Source organism: Sus scrofa, chromosome 13 (genome assembly GCF_000003025.6).
Source record: "Sus scrofa isolate TJ Tabasco breed Duroc chromosome 13, Sscrofa11.1, whole genome shotgun sequence".
Classification (NCBI taxonomy): Eukaryota; Metazoa; Chordata; class Mammalia; order Artiodactyla; family Suidae; genus Sus; species Sus scrofa.
The window spans coordinates 157074981-157098586 of NC_010455.5; the positions used below are offsets into that span (position 1 = coordinate 157074981).

The window sequence follows — 23606 nt, forward strand, 5'->3', positions numbered from 1 at the left end:
AATAAAAAATAAAATTTTAAAAAATGTCCATATACAGATGAATGGATAAGCAAAATGTGGCATATACTTATAATGGAATATTATTTGGGCTTAAAAGGAAAGAATTCTGACATATGCTACAACCTGAAAGAAACTTGAGAACATTGTACTAAGTGAAATGAGCCAGTGACAGTGTTTGGTTCCACTTACATGAAATACCCAGAGTAGTCAGACTTACAGAAACTGAAAGAAGAATGGTGGTTGTCAGGGCTAGGGGGAGGGGAAATGGGGAATCTCTTAATGGAACAGTTTCAGTTTGCAAAATGTAAAGGTTCTAGAGCTTGATCACACAACATTATGAATATATTTAACACTATAGAACGGTACACTTAAAAATGGTTAAGATAGTCAATTTTATGTTACTCAAACTTACTACAATTAGATTTTTTTTCATTTCAAAAAACATATCTAGAAAATAAGAGAAATCTCTCTGTTAGACACTTGACTACATGGGAACTAGCTCCTTCTTGTGCAAGCACATTGGTCTCGATATATCAAAAACAATTTTTTTCAAAGAAGATAAAACATCAGCAGGTACAGATGGTCTGCAGTGGGAATATCACAATAATCAAAACTTCCTCTGTATCTGACCCTTCCTCCAATTCCTGAGATGATTGTCTTCTGATGGAATCAATAGTCCCTGAGGGAGGAGTGAGCCAGAGAACACCTTTCACACCTAGGGTCCACCATCTACTAATGTGACCTGTCCACAAGTATTACTCATTCCCAAGAGAGGGTGCCTCCTAGAGAAGATTAAGCAGAGATCTAGACCTTGAGGCTTAATTAAAGATTGACCAGTAAGTAAAATTTCTTCTTACTGCAGGCAGAGGACCCAGGGTGAGGATGACAAAGAGGCATAATGGATAGTAGTGTATATGTCAGTGCTGGTTTCAGTGGGGATTTCAGTGTTTGGGGCCTGGAAGTGTGAACAGGAAGAATCAGTGATAGAAGGGAATTCATTATCTTTGGGGAAATTATTTAATCTCTCTCAGCTCAGCTTTCTCATTTTAAAAAATGGAACTAAAACGACCAACCTCACAGAGTGTCGTGAAGGTGAAAAGGAATTAACTGAAATGACCTATTATGTTGACTAGCATATGAGATACGTAATAATTATTAACTCTCAGTATTAACACTGGAAATCATGAAAATGTTGTGGTCCAAGGCAAGGAATTTTAATTCTAGCCTGTAGAAATGCAAAGTCAGTAAAGAATTCTTTTAATCTTTTTTTAAAAATTAAGAGCAATGTATGATTAGATGTACACTTAGAAAAAGAACCATCAGATAATGTTTTAGAAGTGGACAAGATCAGAGAATAATGAAAGGAGACAGGTTTGAAGGCTAACACAGTTTCCAGGTGACAAATGAGGGGTGTGTGAACTGAAGAATGAGTAGTTGCACTGTAACTGGCCAGAACATCCAAACGGATCATGTTTATTCTAGGGCAGCAGGAATGGGAATATTCAAGTGAGCTGGAAAAGGCTTCTTTTTGTTTAATGCTGTGTCTCCCAAGAGGAAAAGCAATAGCAGTAAAAATGATAAATAAAGCTTTCCTGCCCTAGGCCCTCTAAGCAAGCTGCCAAGGTCTACATGGCTACGCAGAGAGCAGGCTGACAGCAAGGTCTTCTGAAATTGAACTTCCCAGAGCCTGAAACATAGACACTGTATATGAAGATGTAGGAGAGACCATCACTGAGAAGATTCTCCTTGAATTGTTCACTCACAGCTCAAAGTAGAGGCTGCCTCTTATTTAGCAGTGATTGATTACAGGTGAAATAAATTCCTAAATGGACCTGGGTGTTTCAAAAATCTTCTGTATGATCCTACTTAGATATAACAAGGATTTTTAAAATATTTTCACTAACAGTACTCTTTATTTAAATTAAATCACACACAGACCCACAATATATAAAATACATAAAAGGTTGAACTGTTTTTGAATAAATATGGAGGGTATGTGTTTTTAGGTTGGCATGGGGAAGATGGAGGGGGGAGGAAAGAAATTTCCTCTCAACAGCCTTCCCCATGCTCCTGGAAACCGGTCTGAAAACCTCTTATGCAAAAATAAATAAAACTTTTACTGTTGGGGAGTTCCTGTTGTGGCTCAGCGGGTTAGGAACCTGGCTAGTGTCCATGAGGATGCAGGTTCGATCCCTGGCTTCACTCAGTGGATTAAGAATCCGGCATTGCTGCAAGCTGTGGTATAGGTCAGAGATGTGGCAAGAGTTCCACATTGCTATGGCTGTGGTCTAGGCCAGCATCTTCAGCTCTGATTCAACCCCTAGCCTTGGAATTTCCATATGCAGCAAGTGTGGCAGCCATAAGACAACTAAAAAAAAAAAAAATTTACTCTTGCATAGGACACAGGTTTTTCAGTTTGGAGCTTGATTGGGAGTACAAATGTAAAAGAATGGACTTCTCACCTCACCTCTTCTTTGTCTTCTAGCCTTTACGCAGAAGTCAGAAAACATTCATTCCTCGAGGTCAGAGCCAAAGCAATCACAGCTAGACAACAAAGAATTCTAGTCACATAAGTTCTAGTCATGCATATTTCCAGCCTCAAAGTATTCTTCTATAAATCCGTTATAAGCCATAGTTTTGTGAGATGTGGCTTTTTAAATATTAAAAACAGAAGTTCTACTGTCTTGTGCCTCCAGCAGCTGGAGTGTGCGGCACCCCAATTTGCCTTGTCCCAAAAGAGATGTGCGTATTTTCTATACACTACGCATTGGCCAGAATTAGCTATGCAGCTCCAAAGGCAGCTTGGAAGTAAAGGGAAACACATAGACTCTCTCATGAGCATTAGCTCTCTAAGTCACCACTGAATATATTTTATAATAATTTTAATTATTTTTAGAAATAGGTCCCTCTTTCAAGATAACTTTGTAGAATATTGGAGAAAAATACAAGTTTACTTAGGCTTAGTTTACATATATTCTTCCTGTGCTTATAAATCCACACATTGTGGGTTATACTAAAAATTCTTTCTACACTAAAATTCAGGACATAAATTAGACAACAGTGAAACAATTTTAGCCAATTTTAACTCAATAAAATGTGAAATCACCTTATGAATTATCCCTTTATTCAGACATGCCTCACTCCAAGATCTATTATAAAGGCAATTATTTCATTTACCAAGAAACAACAGTTATCTATAAAGCTTTTTCCAATCAAGTCAGTGTACAATGATTATAAAGTGGGCATAGGATTTTTTTTTTCTTCGCTTTTCCAGAAAGGAAGCAAATTCAGTCCAGGGCAGTGGTTGGGGTTAGACATCATCTTGACCATCAGAGCCATGATTTGGAAAGATTAATCTGATGAGCATACACTGCATGAGTTGAAGAAAGCAGCTAAGCGTCCAATACTAAAGTTCAGCTGTGAGGTAATGATTGAGTGCCACTTCACAAAAGAAAACTTCATGACCAGTGTCAGGCTAAGATAGGGACAATTCAGTCTATGGTTTCTAAACCTCATTAGAATAGAAGTTACCATGCAGAGTTGAAGTCTCAGGACCAATGGATCTTCCAGATTCCCCTTCCAGTCCATTGGTGGCTTCCCTCAAGTCAGAGGAGATAAAGCTGCTGTGGGGCTGACTGTGCCACAACCACAAGCCCTGACTCACACTATTGGTAAACAGAGCAGAAGTCCTGTCACGAGGCTTGGGGCTTGCTGAACAGGAAGTCTGAAATAACAAATCCCAGAGTTTAATTTAGAAGAACACTTACAATGTCAAGCTTATGAAATAGCACTTCACTGCCATTAACAACAACAACAACAAATGTGGTGACATTTCAAAAAAAAAACTACAGACTCTGTGCTTTTTTTCATTCTTAGATCATCTAAAGATGAAAATTTTAACTGGAGAGAAAGCTACATTGTTAGTTACCAAAATTTATGACATTCTTAATTTTTGGTAGAGGCATCCTCAAGGGTAATGATTTTTATCAAAAACAAACAAACAAACAAACAAACGTTTCAAACATTTAAGATTTTATTTATTCTACCTGTGGTCTGAAATAACCACTTGTTATTTTGGAGGGTTTTGCATTTGTTGGTTTAATAGATTAATTTGGTTTTGTGTGAACTGGTGTTGAAGTCAAAAGGCTCAAGGGTTTACAATATAAAAATAAGTTCTGTGAAGACAGTAGATTCTTGATTTTTTTCTACTCTAAGATTCCCCATTAAATGTAATAATAATAACCCAACCCAATAATAATTAGAGACAGAAGAAAAAAGTGGAGCGCAAGCTTAACACAGTAAAATCCCACCTCCATATGTTCCATTCGTGGAGCTCTGTTCCCCTAACACTTTTCTAGGGAAAAAAAAGCAAGCCATTGCACCCCTCTCCCCACTCCTGCCCTTCCTTCTTCCCCCAACTTCTTCCCCACCCCCCCCCACACACATGTGTACACACATACACACACACAATCACACAATCACTCCTTTCATTGAAAATGATAATTCCCACAATAAACATGCAAGCTTAGATAAAATGTTCTTTAGACTTACCAATAATTTGCTGATGCTTCCCATTTTTTTTCTTGAAAGAATGGGAAGGAAAAGAATCTTAAGTCTCATTAAGGAAATGTAGATCTTCACTGTGCCAGTTTAGTGAAGAAAAGCAAATTAGAGTCCTCATTATTGAAAGGGGAATGTAGTTAGAGGCAATAAAGTATAGATAAATGATGAAAATAGTATCAAAGGCTTGCGTAAACATATGGCTTGTGAACTTATAAATGGGAAATGATGTCTCACTAGAAGACAGCATGTCTTCTTTGGAGAATTGTCTATTTAAATCTTCTGCCTATTTTTTTGATGGGGTCGTTTGTTTTTTTGGTACTGAGCTACAGAAGGTGTTTATAAATTCTGGAGATAAATCCCTTGTCAGTCGATTCATTTGCAAAGATTTTCTCCCATTCTGTGGGTTGTTTTTTAGTTTTGTTTAGGGTTTCCTTAGCTGTGCAGAAACTTTGAAGTTTAATTAAGTCCCATTTGTTTATTTTTGTTCTCATTGTCATTACTCTAGGAGGTAGATCTGAGAAAATATTGCTGTGGTTTAGGTTGCAGAGTGTTTTGCCTATGTTTTCCTTTAAGAGTTTTTTAGTGTCTGGTCTTATATCTAGGTCTTTAATCCATTTGGAATTTATTTTTGTGTCTGGTGTTAGGAAGTGTTCTAATTTCATTCTTTTACATGTGGCTGTCCAATTTTCCCAGCACCACTTACTAAAGGGACAGCCTTTTCTCCATTGTATATTTTTGCCTCCTTTGTCACAGATTAGTTGACTGTAGGTGCACAGGTTTAATTCTGGGCTCTCTATCCTGTTCCACTGATCTGCATTTCCGTCTTTGTGCCAATACCATATGGTTTTGATGATGGTAGTGTTGTAGTATAGTCTGAAGTCAGGGAGCCTGATTCCTCCAGTTTCATTTTTCTTTGTCAGGATGGCTTTGGCTATTCTGGGTCTTTTGTGCTTCCAAACAAACTTTAAGATATTTTGTTCTAGTTCTGTGAAAAATGTCCTTGGTACTTTGATAGGGATTGCACTGAATCTGTAGTTGCCTTGGGTAGTATAGTCATTTTGATAATATTGATTCTTCCAATCCATGAGCATGGTATGTCTTTCCATTTGTTTGTGTCATTTTTTATTTCTTTCATCAGCGTCTTATAGTTTTCAAAGTATAGGTTTTTGCCTCTTTAGGTAGGTTTATTCCTAAGTATTTTATTCTTTTTGATGCAGTGGTAAATGGGATTGTTTTCCTAATTTCTCTTTCTGATCTTTCATTGTTATAGAAATGCAGTCAATTTCTGTGTATTAATATTGTATCCAGTGACTTTGCCAAATACATCAATGAGCTCTAACAGTTTTTTGGTAGCTTCTTTAGGATTTTCTAGGTAAATAGTATCATGTCATATGCAAATAGTGATAGTTTTACTTCTTTTCCAATTTGGGTTTCTTTTATTTCTTTTATTTCTCTGATCACTGTGGCTAGGACTTCCAAAACTATGTTGAACACTAGTGGTAAGAGGGGACATCCTTGTCTTATTCCTGATCTCAGTGGGAATTCTTTCAGCCTTTCAGCATTGAGAATGATGTTATCTCTGGGTTTGTCATATACGGCCTTTATTATGTTGAAGTAGGTTCCCTCTATACCCACTTTCTGAAGGTTTTTTATCAGAAATGGGTGTTGGATTTTTTCAAAGAAGACAAATGGATGGCCAAAAAACACATGAAAAGATGTTCAACATCACTCATTATTAGAGAAATCCAAATCAAAACCATTATGAGGTACCACCTTACATGGGCCAGAATGGCCAGCATCCAAAAGTCTACAAACAATAAGTGCTGGAGAGGGTGTGGAGAAAAGGGAAACCTATTACACTGTTAGTTGGATTGTAAATTGGTGCAACCACTGTGGAAAACAATATGGAGATTCCTCAGAAAACTAAAAATTAGAACTACCATTTGATCCAGCAATCCCACCCCTGGGCATCTATCCAGAGAAAACCATGACTCAAAAAGAGGCATGTACTCCAATGTTCATTGCAGCACTATTTGCGATAGCCAAGACATGGAAACAACCTAAATGTCCATCGACAGAGGAGTGGATCAAGACGATGTGGTACATATACACAATGGAATCTTACTCAGCCACTAAAAGGAAAGAAATAATGGCATTTTTAGCAACATGGATGGACCTAGAAATTATCATGCTAAGTGAAGTCAGTCAGACAATGAGACCCCAACATCAAATGCTATCACTTACGTGTGGAATCTAAAAAACGGACACAATGAACTTCTTTGCAGAACAGATACTCACACAGAGACTTTGAAAAACTTCAGGTTTCCAAATGAGACAGGTTGGGAGGTGGGGGGATGCACTGGGGTTTGGGATGGAAATGCTATAAAATCGGGTTGTGATGGTCGTTGTGATGATTATTGTACAACTATAAATGTAATAAAATTCATTGAGTAATTTTTAAAGCCCTTAAGAAAAAGAAGACAGCATGTATGCACTAAGAATAAGCCATAGGAGACTGAGCTCATTTCAATTTTTGAAAATTTAACCAATGAAGGAGAAGGAAAACCCCATGGCTATAGTGTATCTAGGTTTCATGAGATGTGCTATCTTTCATAATATCCATGAATTCTGGTTCTGAGCTGGATGCCAATACAGATTGGCAACTTAATTTAGAGTTGAATGGCTACATCCCCCAGATACAGAATCCATGCCCACCTGAGTTAGTTTTCTAGCAGCTTGACCCAGGGCTCATTCTCAGCTCTGAGCTATTGAACCCATTCATCAAGAACTTCCATAGGGACCTATATACCATGGAAATCAAATCTGCATAACTTAAAATTATAAGTGATGTTGATAATTAGCTCCAAAAAAATCTTAGCAAGATGAAATTACAAGCCTTATCTTAAAACGTACTTAGAAGTACATAAAGCCTTGCTTTAGAAATTCTGCCACACAGATAAATGGATTAAGACGTGGTATATATGTACAATGGAATATTACTCAGCCATAAAATAAAACAAAGTAGTCCCATTTGCAGCAGCATGGATGCAAATAGAGATTCTCATACTAAATGAAGTAAGTCAGAAAGAGAAAGACAAATACCATATGATATCATTTATATGTGGAATCTAAAACATGGCACAAATGAAACTATCTACAAAACAGAAACAGAGTCACAGGCATAGAGAACAGATTTGTGGTTTGCAAGGGGGAGGGAGGAGGGAGTTTGGGGTTAGTAGATGCACACAATTACATTTAGAGTGGATAAGTGATGAGGTCGTGCTGTATAGCACAGGGAACTATATCCAGTCTCTTGGGATAGACCATGATGGAAGATAATATAAGAAAGGAAATGTACACATATGTACAACTGGGTCAGTTTGCTGTATAGCAGAAATTGGCACAACATTGTAAATAAACTATACTTTAATAAAAAAATTTTAATTAAAAAAATAAAAAATAGAAATTCTGTCATAAAAGCTAAAGCATCTTTAACTATTTAATTCTTCACTTATCATACTCATCTCATATTTTTCTCAATGTGCTATTTACCCATAAATTGCCTTTCTGGTTGTTTATATCCTAAACTTTAATCTATAGTGTAAGCTAAATACTTTTCCTTTGTAATTTTACAGTGCTTTTATACTTACAATACTTTTCTCAGCTAGCATGTAGGTAGACATTAATACTTTTAAAAATATTTCTGGAGTTCCCGTCATGGCGCAGTGGTTAACGAATCTGACTAGGAACCATGAGGTTGCAGGTTCGGTCCCTGCCCTTGCTCAGTGCGTTACCGATCCAGCATTGCCGTGAGCTGTGGTGTAGGTCACAGACGCGGCTCGGATCCCATGTTGCTGTGGCTCTGGTGTAGACCGGTGGCTACAGCTCCGATTGGACCCCTAGCCTGGGAACCTCCATATGCTGCGAGAGCAAACCGAGAAATGGCAAAAAAAAGAAAAGGAATAAAGATATTTCTAATTCACCTGTGTGTGTTGTATAAGGTTAGGCTTCAAATACATTTTTGTTTTAAATATCGAAGTGTCCCAATCATTTATTGACTAACTTGTCCTATCCCCTTTGTCATGATTTCTGCTTCATCTATTATATTCTTGTTTTTCCTAGGGTCTATCTATTATCTTCCTAAAAATATTTTAAAAGTTTAATTCCAAAACAAGAGAAAGACAGCTGACCTGAGATGGGGAGGAGAGAAAGCATGGTAGAAATTTACCATAAAATGTCAGTATTCCTTTAGAATTAATGCCTAGAGGAGAAATTGTACTGTCAAATGGATTTCATGTTTATGACTTTAAATGTATATTGTCAAATTTCCATCTGTTAATGTCGTGAGTTTAAAACTCCATCTATTAGCATATGAGAGAGTTTGGTTTCTTGCCACAGCTTAAAACCTCATTAAACCCTTTAAGATTTTTTTAATGCAAATAGTTGTATTTTTCTGAATGTATATATGCATTGAAAACATTCAGAAAATAAAGTATGAAGGGAAAAAAAAGGAAATTTACCACACAATTCTGCCAAATTCTAATCTCTGTGTTAAAATCAGCAAAGGAAACTATCCTCTTTTTTCAACATTTCCCCTCACTATTCTTGAGCTTAAAGACCTTACTTTTAAAGTAAGTTGGAGAACTGTTGGAGCAACAACTAGCACCACATGACTGGACAAATGTCCAGAAGTCAGAAGTAACTGTTAGTCTGCCCAGGTGTCATCCCACTTTTAGAAAACACCCCCAGAGTAGAAGTGATAGGACCACTGTCATTAGAGTTGCTGCAAGCTAATTTAAATCCTGGCTGTGTGACCAGGATGTGGTTTTAAGCATCTATTTCCTCTCTATAAAATGAGATATCACTGCACTCTTGTGAGCATGAGATGAAAAAACATATGGATGGCATTTGGCAATGCTGCGCATACAGTAGGTATTGAAGAAAAGAAGGCTCCCTGCCCTCTCCTAACTTCATCTTTTCTGAGAGAGCCCAGTGGTATGAGAACGGAGCAGCCACATTCCATGTCCTTCATTGGGCAAGAGACCAAGATAGGACTTTTACTAGTAGTAATGGCCCCACAGGTTTCCCAGTCATCATCATCCCCCACTGATCTCCAACCAAAGTTACCTTCTGTGGAAACTATCTACAAGGTTTAAGCAAATGATTACTGGCCCAAGACCTTTCTCATGTACAATATTTTCCATTGATCCCTTTCCATCAGCCCTTTCTCCAGAACTCTGACAGACAGTTGGTTTAAGTGCATAACAGCACCTCCCCAGAGTAGAATCAGAGTAGACAGTAGACAGTAGAGTCAGAGTCTAATTACAAAGCTTCCATAGTGAAGTCACCCGAACCACCTCTCCTCTTTCTTATGGTGAGGGTGAATCTTAGGATTAGGGGGTAATGATTTGAACCAGACATCCTTTATTGTGAGAACACATTATAATGTAACTCAGGCCCACAGAATCAGTGAATATTGTGTTAGCAATACTAACCAGACTTATTCATTCAACAGAATATAAGGTCAGAATATCATGTTAATAAGCATTGACAATCAGTAATTCCTGAGGCTAAAAAATTTGCAATTCACAAGAAAGAATGAAGAAACTAGAAATTTGATTACTATAGTGAGAAGTCTTAGAAACAAGTGTGGGGTTAGGTCAAAAATATCAATAGCAAAAGGGTTTAAAGAAAAGGAATGCTGAAAATAGAAAGAAGTATGAAGAAAAGGACGGTTCTTGGGATGGTCCTCCCTGTCCCCAAGACTTAGGCAGTGAGCCCTGGTCTTAGTGGACATAAGAGAGCAAGGAAGTTATATAGATCTACTATGGGCAAGGTATCTGATTTCCTCCTAGTACCTACAAACTTGTAGAACTTTGAGAAAATCACCTAAAACCCATTCCAGTAAAAAACAAAAACAAAAACCATGTGAGCTCTCACTGGGGTGTAGTGTGGTTTCACTCGAGGGCGAGTGAGTCACTAACTCCCCCATCATGACCTCGTGAGGGCATCAGTAGCCCTTCACTCTGGACTGCTGGTGGTAAGGAAAATCCACCTGCAGATAATGGCCTCGCTGAAGACACATGAGACAACTCCTGTCACATAGTGAAGGGTGGTCTGCCACATCAGTGAATTACACAGCCAAGAGTTGTTACAACATTCTGGCAATGGCTTGTTCCATAGGAAGATCTCCATTCTCCCTATTTCCTCCCTCAGACATAGCTGAGTGCTCTTTTCCCTGTCCTTAGATATTTAGAAATGCCAGTTCTTCCTGCATAGGCCCCAGGGCCATCATTTTAGGTCTTCATGTTCATGGTTACCTGCCACTACTGCTTTCTGCTCTCCCTCAGAAATTTCTCCTCAGCCTTTCCCATGGGGTCCAGCACCTGCTTCCTGGGTCAAGTCCCCAAACACAGTCCCCCATCTCCATCACCATTTCCTGCCTCCCAAGTGCTCCCACATCCCAGTTCTTAACCATCTCTACCTGGCCACAATACTAGGGCTCTTTTGTGACAGCTTACGAAAGAGCCATAGTAATCTCTAGCCCTAATAGATTAATTCACCCTGCACTGCATTTTTTCTTCTGCAAATTAATTTATCAACTGATCTAAATATAAGCTCCTCAAATGTGGGAGTTTTGGTCTGTCTTACTTAATTCTGTACCCTGAGCATCCACCTAGGAAGCTGTTAGAAAATATTTGCTGGGTTAATTAATAAATCTTAGTAGAAATTAATCCTTTCTTTTTTTTGTTTTGTTTTGATTTTTGTTTTTTCACCATTTTCTTTTTCTTTTTTCTTTTATTTGTTCATTCTTTTATTTTATTTTATTTTATTTTATTTTATTTTATTTTATTTTCCCACTGTACAGCGAGGGGATCAAGTTATCCTTTCTTTCTGCACCTTCTCCTCCAACATTAGCAGCCATCCTTCAGCCATAAATTTCCCATCTCCTTGCCAGGGTAAACCCAGAGCTACCTCAAGACCTTGAAGATCATACTTGAATTTTTAAAGAGAATCAACCCTCAGAAGAGCTGTTTTGTTTTCTTATAAACTTTCTCAATGTCTAAGATCCCATACACATACCTTACAAATATATATTATCAACTTTTTTCATTTAAATTTTGGGGAGGTTTCTTAATCTCCAAATGTTTTGGGTGGGAAGGAATGCTTTGAGAAAAAGACAAACTCTTCTCTCTCTGTAGAAACTCAGAGTGACTCTGATGTACTTGATAGCACCTACTTTTAAATATCAACAGGAGAACCAGAATTTAAGAATTTGAAACAATCAAGGGAGGGGCAAAAACGGCACAGTAGGAAGACCCTGAGATCATCTCCTCCCGCTGGCACACCAAAATTATAACCACTGACAGAATAACTATGTCAAAAACCAGAGGACTAGCAGAAAAGAGCCTCTACAATAAAAGATATAAAGGAAACACAATGAGATGGTAGGAGGGGCACAGATGTGGTACAGTGAACACCCACACCCCCAGGTGGGCAACCCACAAATGGGAAGATAATTAAAATTGCAGAGGCTCTCCCCAGAAAGCGAGGGAACCAAGCCCCACCTCAGGCTCCACAGCCGAGGGTCCTGCATTAGGAAAATGAGCTCCCAAAATATCTGGCTTTGAAGGCCAGCAGGGCTTACTTTCAGGAGAGCCAGATGGCTATGGAAAATAATTTTGGGGAGCTCACTCTACCGTGAGGATACTCTCTGTGCTGTGGTTGGGTAGTCAGTGTTTTAATGTTTCTACAGTTTTGCTGTTGCACAATTTCATAGTTTGCCTCTCTGATGAACAGCACCTATTCTTTTTAACTGTCTAGTGCTTAAGGAAATATTCCAGGTGTCGTTAGGACTGTTGCTGCCAGAGGTGACATGCATGAATGGCACTTTAAATGTATTATGTTAAATCTAAAAAAAAAAAATTACAGGCACAATTTTGGAATCCCCCTTGTAGTTTATTAACACTGAGACACAGGCCTACCATGAATAGGCCTGCTGACTTCAAACCACCTGGGCCCACAGCCACCCCAGGACCCAGTCTTGTCTACCACAGCCCACACACCAGTGTGCTAGCCCTCACATCAGATCACCCAGGACCCCAAAGTCAGATACCCCAGGACCCAGATCTACCCATCAATGGGCCAACATGAGCCCCAGGACTGGCCTCACCCACCAGTGGGTTGGTAACAGCCCTAAAAAACTATGGGCACTGGCCCAGCCCACCAACAGGGCAAAAAAACAACTTCAGGACCCCAGAGCCCTGCAGTTAGGTCCCTGGGACCTAGATCTATGTACCAGTAAGCCAGTCCTAGTTCCAGAATCCACTAGGCCTGGGCCTTACCCATCAGTGGGTGGGCACCATCCCTGAGATCCCCTCCTCCCCAGCCCTACCTAACAGCAGGCCAGCACCAGCTCTGAGACACCTCAGGCCCCTTATCCGGCTGACCCAGCCCCACTCACCAGCAGTCTAGCACTAGCTTTGGGACACCACAGACCCTGCAGCCAGCCATGTCAGAAACTGGCCCTGGTCACCAACAGGCTGAGACTAACCTGGGACCCCCAGATCTGCCACCACCCACTCCAGAACTCAGCTCTGTCTACTGGTGGGCCAGCACTACCTCTGGGATACCCCGCCCTGGGGCCTCTGCAGCCAGCAGCATCATGATCCAACTGTGCCCACCAATGGCTGGCAACCTCCACACAAGGCAAGGCCTAGCAACCAATCAGACCAGAGACCAGCCAGGCATATCAGACTGCCCACAGTAGTCAGCTTGCCAAAGCAAAAGGACCCACAACCTAAACAGAGGACAAAACCAGAGCATATAGCTCTGGCGACCAGAAGGGAGTGCACAACTGGGATGCATAGGACATCTCCTACAAAAGGAGATTCTTTTTTATGGCTGAGTAATATTACATTGTGCATATACATACTGCATCTTCTTAATCCATTCATCTGTTGATAGACATTTGGGTTGCTTCCATGCCTTGGCTATTGTAAATAGTGCTGGCAATGAACATTGGGATGCATGCATATTTCACACTACTATATATACAATAGATAACCAACAAGTTATCTTGTTAGTTAACCGCTGCACCATGACAGGAACTCCTATATTCAATATTTTATAACCTATAAAAGAATCTGAAAAAGAATACATGCGTATATAACTGAATCACTTTGCTGTATACCTGAAACTAACACAACACTGTAAATTTGTATTACTTTTGTGTTAATTGTGTAAATTAACTATACTTCAATCTAAAATAAAAGTAGGAGTTTCTGTCATGGCGCAGCAAAGATGAATCCGACTAGGAACCATGAGGTTGCGGGTTCAATCCCTGGCCTCGCTCAGTGGGTTGAGGATCCAGCATTGCTGTGGGCTATGGTGTAGGTTGCAACGCAGCTCAGATCTGGCATTGCTGTGGCTGTAGTGTAGGCTGGCAGCTACAGCTCCGATTAGACCCCTAGCCTGGGAACCTCCATATGCCTCAGGTTCGGCCCTAAAAAGGACAAAAGACAGAAAGAAAGAAAGAAAGAAAAGTGGTTGCCATCAGTTTATATACACTCCCACCTGCAGTATACAAAAGTTCTTGTTCGATATCCTCACTCACCCTTGATACTGACAGACTGAAATTTGTCAATGTCGTGGTATCTGTGATTCCAATTTGCATTTCCTTGATTATTCACGATAATGAGCATCTTTCATGTGTTAATATATAAGAAATATATCCTGTCCTTGCAGTGCCTTTATAATTAGAAATTTTTTCTTTTTATTTGTTATTATAGTTGATTTATAATGTGTTATCAATTTCTGCTATACAGCAAAGTGACCCAGTCACACAAACATATACAGTCTTTTTCTCAAATTATATTCTATCAAATTCTATCACAAGTGATTAGATATAATTCCCAGTAGGACCTAATTTCTTATCCATTCTAAATGTAATAGTTTGCATCTAAAAACCCAAACTCCCTGTCCATCCCACTCCCCTCCCTCTCAGCAACAAAAAGTCTCCTCTCTGTGTCTGTTTGTTTCTGTTCTGTAGATAGATTCATCTCTGTCATACTTTAAATTCCACATGTAAGTAAATCATATGGTATTTTTCTTTCTCCTTCTGACTTAATTTCACTTAGTATAAAAATCTCTAGTTCTATCCATGGTGCTGCAAAAGGCATTATGTTGTTCTTTTTATGGCTGAATAGTTTTCCATTGAGTATATGTACCACATCTTCTGAATCCATTCATCTGTCAATGGACATTTAGGTTGTTTCCATGTCTTGGCTATTGCAAATAGTCCTTCAGTGAACATAGGGGTGCATGTGTCTTTTTCAATGAAAGTTTTGTCTGGAAAGATGCCTAGGAGTGGGACTGCTGGATCATATAGTATTTCTATACTTAGTTTTCTGAGGTACCGCCATACTGTTTTCCATAGTGGTTGTGCCAATTTACATTACCACAAACAGTGCAGAAAGGTTCCCTTTTCTCACACCCTCTCCAGCATTTGTTATCTGTAGACTTATTAATGATGGCCATTCTGATTGGTGTGAGGTGGTGCCTCACTGTAGTTTTAATTTGCATTTCTCTAATAGTTAGTGGTGTTAAGCATTTTTTCATGTGCCTGTTGACCATCTGCATGTATTCTTTGGAGATATGTCAGAGTTCCTATCGCGGCTCAGCAGAAACGAATCTGACTAGCATCCATGAGGACACAGGTTCGATCCCTGGCCTCACTCAGTGGGTTAAGGATCCAGCATTGCTGTGAGCTATGGTGTAGGTCACAGATGCAGCTCAGATCTGGCATTGCTGCTTCTGTGGCATAGGCAGTGTCTACAGCTCTGATTCATCTCCTAGTCTGGGAACCTCCATATGCCACAAATGCGGCCCTAAAAAAAAAAAAAAGATAGAATGTCCACTTAGATCTTCTGCCCATTTTTCAGTTGGTTGTTTGTTTTTTTGCTGTTGGGTTGTCTGAATTGTTTGTATGTTCTAGAGATTAAGCACTTGTCTGTTGCATTGTTTGCAATTACTTTCTCCCATTCCACAAGTTGTCTCTTTTTTTATGGTTTCCTTTTCTGTTCAAAAGCTTGTAAGTTTGATTAGGTCATATTGCTTTATTTTTGCTCTTAAGAAAATATTTTTTAGTTGAACTCTAAAAAATAGCCAGCTGTTGTCAGTATAGGAAAATCCTTTTACTCTACCCTGAAGAAGACTAAAATTTAAAGTCCTAACCTCACTTAGATGTTAAACTTGACCAAGATTAAGCAACTGTACTTTGGGATGATGTTCTGTAGGGAACCAACAGTTCCATGCAACCAGCTCAGTTCCATGATTAGAGACAAACTAACTTGAGGGATAGACACAAGGTAGAAGAAAGAATTGTCATGCCACCTAGAAGTACCCAGCTCCTAACCCTGCAAGAACAAGAACTTAGAAAGAAAACACAAATATCTATTGTTTGGTGAAAAGTCTACTCCATTGAGGAAAGGACATGTGAAAACCATGGGAAGTGGAAGTACCTTGCCCTCTGTGGCCCAGCCCAACCCCACTTCTTCTAGACACTTCCCCCTACTTTTCTGGAGTTCCCCAGGCGTGTTCTTCTCTTAAGTCACTGCTTCCTGTCTATTACTAACTAAATATTTTTCATCACAGAGGACTAAGTATCTTGAGGCAAGGAATCTCCAAAATTGAGTTGAGGTTAATTAACTTACATAGTACACATGGCCATGAATTTCAAGTTCCTGAATTACAGAGATGAAATAATTAATTCAGTTCAATCTGACAGATATTTGGAAAGCAGCTAATATGCCCCCCAAATACGATAGAACCCTTGTCACTTGGTAAGCAAACTTTATAAACCAAGAACAAGAAAAGATTTCACAGCTGTTACTCTAAAATAGAAAGACCACCATTGAGCCACACCCTGATTGCATCATATCTTTGTGCAGTATATGTAATAAAATGCTATATTAATAAGTCTGTTCCTCATTTTTCTCCTCAATATCTACTGCTAGAAAGTGAGACCTGACATTTATTTCAAAATATCCTTGGTAATTCACAATTATTTATAGCTCTACCACTCCATCCTCAAAAGTGAAAAATAATAATAGCTAAAACTTACTGAGTTCTTACTACATGCCAGGAGTTAGAGGAAGTGATATGTATAGCATTTCATTTAAGCTTCACAACAAGAGTATAAGGCATATGCTCTTTGCTGCTGCTACTGTTGTTGTTTTAGAAAAAATTCCCATACAATTATAAATTATATTTAAAGTATACAATTGGATAAATTTTAATAATGCTTATTCTTCTGAAATCATCATGATCAAGGCAATGAAAATATCCATCACCTGCAAAAGTTTCCTTATGACTTTTTATAAACCTTCCTTTTCACTCTTCCCTGTTCTCTATCTTCCATCCCAAGCAAATACTAGTCACAGTAGATCAGATTGCATTTTCTATAATTTTTTAAAATGGAATTTTACAGTATATACTCTCTTTTTCTGGCTTTTGTACTAAGCATAATTATTCTGAGATTCATACATGTTGTATTTATCAATAGTTTATTATTTTTTTATTGCTTAGTTCCACATTCTATTGTTTGGATATATTGTCATTTGTTTATTCATTCACCTCTGACATTTGACCTGTTTCCATGTTTTAGCTATTATGTATAACACTTCTGTACATATTGACATACAAGTTTTTGGATGTACATATGTTTTAATTTCTCTTGCATAAATATCTAGGAAAGGAAGAATTAGGTTATCTACAGGTTAGATATATGTTTAACATTTTAAGAATTGCCCATCCTATTACTGCTATAACAAACTACAAAAAAAAAAACAAAAGAGAGAAAGAGAGTACAGAGTTCCCATCCTGGCACAGTGGAAACGAATCCAAAGAGGAACCATGAGGTGGCGGGTTCAATCCCTGGCCTCACTCAGTGGTTTAAGGATCTGGCGTTGCTGTGAGCTGTGGTGTAGGTGCAGACACAGCTTGGATATGACGTTGCTGTGACTACAGTGTAAGCCAGCAGCTGTAGCTCCGATTGGACCCCTAGCCTGGGAACCTCCATATGCTACAGGTGCGGCCCTAAAAAAAAAAAGTATGCTTTAAAACAACACAAATTTATCTCTTCCAGTAGTAGAAGTCAAGATGTTGCCCGGTCTATGTTCCTTCTGGAGACTTCAAGGGAGAATCAATTTGCTCTTTCCTTTTTTACCCACCAGCCTGCATTCACTCACTCCCCAGGCTCATGGTCTCTTTCTCAGAAATTGAACTTCTCCTTCTGTGATCACACTTCCTATTGCTGATTCATCCTCCTTCCTCCCCTTACAAGGACATTTGTGATTATATTGTACTCACCTGGATAATCCAGTATAATCTCTTGGATCTCTAAAATCATTCACTCAATCATGTCCATAAAGTCCCTTTACCATGAAATCTCCTCACAGGTTCTAGGTATTAAGAAATCAACATCTCTGAGGTGCCATTATTCAACCAACCAATCCTTCTTCCAAAGGCACCATATAATTTAACACTCCCATCAGAGGTGGAAAGGAGTTCTACTTCCTCCACATCTTTACCAACACTTGTTACATACATTTTAATGTCAGCCATTCTAATAGGTTTATACTGGAATCTTATTGTCATCTTAATTTATACTCCCTGAATGATGTTGAACCTCTTTTTTTTTTTTTCCTCTTTACAGCTGCACCTGCAGCATATGGACGTTCCCAGGGCAGGGGTGGAATTGGAGCTGCAGCTGTGGGCTTTCCCACAGCCATGGCAATATCAGATCTGAGCCACATCTGCAACCTACATCACCGCTTAAGGCAATGCCAGATCCTTAACCCAATGAGTGAGGCCAGGGATTACACCTGCATCCTCACAATCAGCAGGTCCTTAACATGCTGAGCCACAATGGGAATTCCTGAAACTCTTTTTATGTATTCATTTGCCATTTGTAAATCTTCTTAGGTAAAGCATCTGTTCAAATATTTTTTTCATTTTTCACTGGGTTTTATGGGGGTTTTTTTGTTTGTTTTGGTTTTTGTTTTTTCTTTTTTTTTCTTTTTTTTTTTTTTATTTTCCCACTGTACAGCAAGGGGGTCAGGTTATCCTTACATGTATACATTACAATTACATTTTTCCCCCACCCTTTCTTCTGTTGCAATATGAGTATCTAGGCATAGTTCTCAATGCTATTCAGCAGGATCTCCTTGTAAATCTATTCTAAGTTGTGTCTGATAAGCCCAAGCTCCCGATCCCTCCCACTCCTTCCCCCTCCCATCAGGCAGCCACAAGTCTCTTCTCCACGTCCATGATTTTCTTTTCTGAGGAGATGTTCATTTGTGATGGATATTAGATTCCAGTTATAAGTGATATCATATGGTATTTGTCTTTGTCTTTCTGGCTCATTGCACTCAGTATGAGATTCTCTAGTTCCATCCATGTTGCTGCAAATGGCATTATGTCATTCTTTTTTATGGCTGAGTAGTATTCCATTGTGTATATATACCACTTCTTCCGAATCCAATCATCTGTCGATGGACATTTGGGTTGTTTCCATGTCCTGGCTATTGTGAATAGTGCTGCAATGAACATGCGGGTGCACGTGTCTCTTTTAAGTAGAGTTTTGTCCGGATAGATGCCCAAGAGTGGGATTGCGGGGTCATATGGAAGTTCTATGTATAGATTTCTAAGGTTTCTCCAGACTGTTCTCCATAGTGGATGTACCAGTTTTATGTTTTTTAATAGTTGGATTTTGAGAGTTCTTCCTATTTTCTGAATACAAATCTGTTACCAGACATGATTTCCAATACTTTATGCCAATTGGTAGCTTGTCTATTTTCTCTCTTAACAGTTCTTTCAAAATAAAAAGCTTTTCATTTTGTTTAGATTCAATTTGTGAATTTTTTCTTTTATAATTGGGATTTTTGTGCCATATCTAAAAAATCTTTGCCTAATCTAAGGTCAAAAAGATTTTCTTTCATGTTTTCTTCTTCTAGACATTTTATAGTTTTAGTTCTTATATTTAGGTCTGTATATGCTTTGTACAGATGTATATGCTGTATATACTTTGTACAGATGTATATGCTATGTACTTTGTACAAGATATGAAGTTCTTGTTTTACATATAAAAAATCGATTTGTTCTAATACTATTGGCTAAAAAGCCCAAACTTTCTCCCCTCAATTGCCTTTGTGCCCTTGTTGTTCATACATATGTTGGGTCTACTTTCACACTGTCTGGTCTATTACATTCATCCATTTGTCTATCTTTATACCATTATCACACTGCCTAGGACTTGAAATCAGATAATATTAAGTCCCCCAAATTTGTTCTTTTGAAGTTCCATTGGTTATTTTCAGCCTTTTGCCTTTTTCATTTGAATTTTATAATTATCTTGAAATTCATATGTAAAAGTTTGTGGGAAACTTGATTGTGATTACATTGAATTTCTATATTATTTTGAGGAGAACTGACATAATGGCAACATTGATTCTCCTGACCTATGAACATTGTATAGCTCTTCATTATTGAGTTCTTCTCAATAGAGTTCTATAGGTTTATGTACCAAGGTCTTATTCACATTTTGTCAAATATAACTCAAAGTATTTTCATATTTTTGATGCTATTTTAAATATTTTTTAAATTTCTGATTGCCCATTAATAGTATAATAGAAATACAATTGATTTTTGTATATTGATGTTATATCATGCAACCTTGAAAACTCATTTATTAGATCTTGTAGTTTTTTTAGACATTGGATTTTCTACATAGAATATTATGATGTATGGAAATAAAGTTTTATTTCTTCTTTTTCAAATTTTGGTTTGTGCTATAAATTTCCTTATAACTACAATTTAGCATCTTCCAACAGATTTTCATATGTTCTGATTTCATTTTCATTCAGTTCACAGTGCTTTCTAATTCCCCTTTTGATTTCTTCTTTGACCCATGAGTAATTTAGAAATGTGCTATTTGGTTTCCAAATATTTGGTGTTTTTCCAGAGATCTTTCTGTTATTGACTTCATATTTAATTCCACTGTGACCAGAGAACATACTTTGTACGACTTGCATCTTTTTAAAGATATTGAGACTTTTATGGTCCAGAATATGATCTTTGTAAATATTGCATAGCACTTGAGAATAAATGTATGCACTTGAAAATAAGCTGCTAGTATTGAGTGAAGTGTTCTAGAAATGCCAATAGGTCAGGCTGCTTAATTGTCTTATTCAAGTCATATATCTTAACCAGTTTTCTGTCTACTTGTTTTATCAACTATTGAGAGAATTACATTGAAATATCTGATTATAACTGTAGATTTGTCTATTTCCCCTTGCAGTTCTGTTTTTGTTTCATATATTTGGAAGCAAAGCTTTCTGCTCTGTTACTGATAGCATGAGTTTTCAGGAATGCTATTTCTTCCTGAAAAATTGATACTTTATTATTATGTGATAACCTTCATTATCCCAAGTAATAGCCTTTGCTCTGAAATCTACTTTATCTGTTATTAATATAGCCATTCCAGCTTTCTTTTGAATGAAGTTAATATGTCATTTTCAACCATTTAGTTTTTATCTTCTTATGTCTTCATATTTAAAGTGCACTTCTTAGCCACCATATAGTTAGATCTTTCTTTTTATCTAATGTAACAATTTCTACCTTTTAATTGAGGTGTTTATATGATTTTTATTTTTTTTCCATTATAGCTGCTTTACAGTGGTCTGTCAATTTTCTACCCTACAGTAAGGTGACCCAGCCACACATACATGTACACACTCTTTTTTCTCACATTATCATGCTCCATCATAAGTGACTAGATATAGTTCCCAGTGCTATGAGGTGTTTAGTACATTTACAATTACTGTGACTATAGATATGGTTAGATTTAAATAATTTCATTTGCCTGCTCCAGTTTCTGTGTTATTTTTGCAATACAGTGTACTTCTACATGTGTGTATTAGTTATCTAGTTTTCTACCTAACAAATTACCATAAACTTAAAGGCTTACAGCACCATTTATGATCTCACAGTTCTATAAGAAGTCTGGGATGATCTGGCTACATTTTTTGCTCAGGCTGAAACAAGATATCATCTGGAGCATGGGATCTTCTCCTAACCTCATTCCTATTACTGACAAAATTCAATTCTTTGTAGTTTTAGGACTGGGGTCCCTATTTCCTTGTTGACAGTAGACAAGGGGTCACAGTCACTCTCAGCTTCAATCTTTGTATGTGAACCCCTCCACCTACAAAGCCAGCATGAATACATCAAATTGTCCTTGTGGCTTTCAATCTCTCTGCCTTTCTCTCAGCTACCAGATGGAGACAACACCCCACTTTTAAAAGTACTCATATGATTAGTTAGGTCCAACTGTGCTATTAAATGCGGCAGAACATTAGAATATAACATAACAACACTGATATCATCATATTTAATGGTGCTATAGATTAAGGCATGGACTCTTGGGAGACCATTTTTTACATTCTCCCTACCAAAAAAATGTTAAAACTACATACTACATTGTCATTATTTTTTATTATTTAATTTTCTTGAAAAAATATTTAAATAAAAACATCTTGGAATTCCTATTGTGGCTCAGCGGTAAAAAGCCTGACTGGTATCCATGAGGATGCAGGTTCGATTCCTGGTCTCACTCAGTGGGTTAAGGATCAGGCATTGCCGTGTAGGTCACAGACGCAGCTCAGATCCCGCATTGCTGTGGCTGTGGTGTAGACTGGCAGCTGCAGGTCTGACACCTAGCCTGGGAACTTCCATATTCCACACGTGTGACACTAAAGAGCAAAAAAAAAAAAAAAAAAATTTACCCATGTACTTAGCTTGTCCATTGCTCTTAATTTCCTTGTGCAGATCCATATTATCTTTTACCTTCTGATTAAACAAATTCTTTTCATATTTCTTGTAATGCCAACCTGCTAATGATGAATTCTTTAGGACTTTGCATGCTTAAAAATCCTTATTTAACCTTTGTTTCTCAAAGATAGTTTTGCTGGGAATATAATTCTAGGCAATAATTTTTCATTTTGGTACTTGAAGATGTAAAGTCACTGTCTTCTCAACTGCATTTTTTCTTTTTTTTATTTTTTTTTATTTTTGCCTTTTCGAGGGCTGCTTCCCATGGCATATGGAGGTTCCCAGGCTAGGGGTTGAATCAGAGCTGTAGCCACCGGCCTACACCAGAGCCATAGCAATGCAGGATCCAAGCCGCATCTTCAACCTTCACCACAGCTCACAGCAATGCCGGATCCTTAACCCACTGAGCAAGGCCAGGGATTGAACCCGCAACCTCATGGTTTCTAGTCGGATTCGTTAACCACTGCGCCACGACGGGAACTCCTCAACTGCATTTTTTCTGATGAAAAATCTGTTATCATCATTATCTTTGTTCCTCTACATAATAATGTTTTACCACTTATAAGATTTTCTCTATCATTTTTTTGGTGCAATTTGATACTTATGTGCCATGGCATAGTTTTCTTCAAGTTGCTTGTGTTTGGGTTTCAATGTACTTCTTCAATCTGTAGGTTTTTAACAAAATTTAGAAAACTCTCACCCATTATTTACTCAAATACTTTCCCGTATTTTCCTTTTTCAGGAATTTGTATTACATCTATATTAAGCTTATTTGTCTGAAGGCTCACTGATGCTCTGTTCATTTTTTATTCCCTTTTTCTCTGTGTTTCATTTTAGATTTTTTTCTATTGCTATGTCTTCAAGTTGATTACTTTTCTGCAATGTCTAATCTGCAATTAATTCCATCCATTTATTTGTTATCTCACACAATGTAATTTCAACATCTAGAAGTGGATCTGGGATTTTTTATGTCTTCTATGTTCTAATTTTTTTTTTTTTTTGGTTTTTCATTTTATGTTTGGGGAAGGTTAACCACACCCACAGCATACATAAGTTCCCAGGCCAGGGATCAAAGCCATGCCACAGAAGTGACGAGGCCAGGTCCTTAACCCAGTTAATGACATCTGAGAGTCCAGCTTCAGATGACATTA

General features: G+C 38.0%; 1 long non-coding RNA gene across 3 annotated transcripts in view; it reads right to left on the reverse strand.

Annotated features, from left to right (window-relative positions):
* The window catches only part of LOC102162881, a 107899-nt gene that overhangs the window by 61924 nt on the left and 22369 nt on the right, over positions 1–23606 (reverse strand). For 2 of the 3 annotated variants that reach the window (XR_002337938.1, XR_002337939.1), the window contains exons 2-3: positions 3532–3724; positions 2463–2544 (exon numbers count right to left, since the gene is read on the reverse strand). This is a non-coding gene — a long non-coding RNA (uncharacterized LOC102162881). Of the gene's footprint in view, positions 1–2462; positions 2545–3531; positions 3725–4551; positions 4677–23606 lie in introns of those variants that run through there. The other variant, XR_002337940.1, reaches the window with a different exon arrangement.